The sequence below is a fragment of the Teleopsis dalmanni genome, chromosome 1, assembly GCF_002237135.1.
Source record: "Teleopsis dalmanni isolate 2A chromosome 1, ASM223713v2, whole genome shotgun sequence".
Lineage (NCBI taxonomy): Eukaryota > Metazoa > Arthropoda > Insecta > Diptera > Diopsidae > Teleopsis > Teleopsis dalmanni.
Window position 1 is genome coordinate 226,807,709 of NC_051846.1, and position 2,529 is coordinate 226,810,237.

Consider the following 2,529-nt stretch of genomic DNA (forward strand, 5'->3'; position numbering starts at 1 on the left):
CAATAAGAAACGTAAAATGTCGTATAAATGCTCAGTAAAGGACTCAGAATTTTTTATTGAAAATATGTTGCAAACTTTAAACGACTGAGAAAATTATTCAACACAAAATAACGTTTGCGATATAAATATAAAATAAATAAGAATGAATGCAAAAGGCTTTAGATGTTACGGATACTGTGTTGATCCATCCTGTAACACATATTTGTTTAAGAGGAACTGTAAAGTCAGCAAGTGTAAGCTGTACTAGTGGCTTGGGAAGAAATAACTAAAAAGTAAGTTGGACAGAGTCTTCTTGCCAGTCACCGCGATCAGTGTTTTTTTTTGTGTCCATTAATTCAATAAATAAATAAATAAATTTTTTTTTTCTATAAAAGAAAATAAATGTGTTTAAATTATTAATTCTAATAGTTATAGTTAAAACATATAACTCGCGTCTCAAATAAAATTCATGGTACAGTGGTAACACACTGATGCAAACTAAAGAATATTAAATGGAGATTACATATGAAATTTATGTTACAATATTATATATAAAAGCAATAATTGAATTTGATTAGAATTATGTAATAGATCTATTTTAAATCTATATATTATAGATCTATACTAGCCGGCGTGTTAATAGGATTGCTCTTTGGGGGTAAAAATGTATGTAAATAATTTAATTTAAAATATATATATAATATTATATTATTATTTATATTAAATGTTATATTAAAATTTAATATTTTTGTATCTTTCTTTAGCAACTGCAGCGTTAATAGCAGAAAAAAAAACAGCCAACGGCCAGTTGTTACTACCGGCGACGCGAAAAAAACCGCCAGCGGCAAGAAGAAAACTTTCGGCGGCAGGAAGAAAACCGCCATCGACAGGAAGAAAACCGTCGTCGGCAGGAAGAAAACAATGAAATAAAACGTAATTTAAATCATTTTTATTAAAATTTTCAAAAAAATTAACAAATTTCTTTTTTTTTTAACTTTTCAGAGTACAAAAAAGAAAAAGGAAATCACCATATGTAATTAATTTAAATAAGGGGGTAAAAGCAAATTAAATGATCGGTTCTTTGCTTTTAATTTAAAAAAAAATTTTATTTTATTTAATATATTAAAACAAATTATTCTTTTATTTAATGTCTTACACTTGTTATAATTTTCGCAAAGTCCCTTATTGACATTGATTCATTTAAATCGTTTTTCAACAGCATAGTTATATTTGTGAATTGTAAAGTAAATATATCTGTTAGTAATTTTGACCACGTTAAGCAAGATTTTATAGATACTTAGATTAGATACTTCATATATGGCATGATTCGTTGCAATATATTTTGTCACCTTCTATACAACTATACAATCTAAAGTATAGTTTCTTCCAATAATGCACGATTCTAGTGTTAACTAATTTTATTAATTAATTTTCTTTTAATTTGTTTCCAAGTCGTGAACGATTATGGTTAAAATAAATTACACTGCTGCCATTTTTGGGGCATTGAAGAAGGAGGAAATACTTAAGATTGACTTAAAAGAAGCTGATCAAGACATCTTCGAGCGTATTATTGAGAATATAAATACTCAATTATCAGGTAAGTCAATTATTTTTTTAAAAAATTAACATACATGTTAGGCGTAAGATATGTAATGCTTATTATTTTTGTAAAATGAAAATTATAAAAGGTAATTCGTTTAATGATAACGAAACAAATGACGAATCAAGCACAGTGCCGATAAATGTATTAAATACGTTAGATACCCCTCTCTTAAAAACATATGACAGGTCAACCACATTAGTGCCGATAAACGTAGTAAATACGTTAGATACCCCCCCTCTTACAAACATATGAAGAGTCAAGCACATTAGTGCCGATAAACGTAGTAAATACGTTAGATATCCCCCTCTTAAAAACATATGACAGGTCAAGCACATTAGTGCCGATAAACGTAGTAAATACGTCAGATACCCCCCCTCTTACAAACATATGACGAGTCAAGCACATTATTGCCGATAAACGTAGTAAATACGTTAGATACTTCCCTCTTAGATAGAACCACAGGTAGTGATAGGGACCTTGATTTGAATAATATGTCAAAAACAAGCCTTAATAGCACTTCTAATGTTGCTCTACTAAGAGCTATAAAATTGAAAAACTCCACCAAAAATTTAAATAGAGATGTAGTTATGGGTTAGGGAAGCAATAAGAAACGTAAAATGTCGTTTAAATGTTCAGTAAAGGACTCAGAATTTTTTATTGAAAATATGTTGCAAACTTTAAACGACCATAAGTCAAAATTTTCGACTGAGAAAATTATTCAACACAAAATAACGTTTGCGATATAAATATAAAATAAATAAGAATGAATGCAAAAGGCTTTAGATGTTGCGGATACTGTGTTGATCCATCCTGTAACACATATTTGTTTAAGAGGAACTGTAAAATCAGCAAGTGTAAGCTGTACTAGTGGCTTGGGAAGAAATAACTAAAAAGTAAGTTGGACAGAGTCTTCTTCCCAGTCACCGCGATCAGTGTTTTTTTTGTGT

At 29.3% G+C, this 2,529-nt stretch overlaps 1 protein-coding gene across 1 annotated transcript in view; it reads right to left on the reverse strand.

The window, feature by feature from the left end:
- Positions 1-2,529, reverse strand: part of LOC119667567 — a 15,478-nt gene that overhangs the window by 10,272 nt on the left and 2,677 nt on the right. The window lies entirely within an intron of this gene.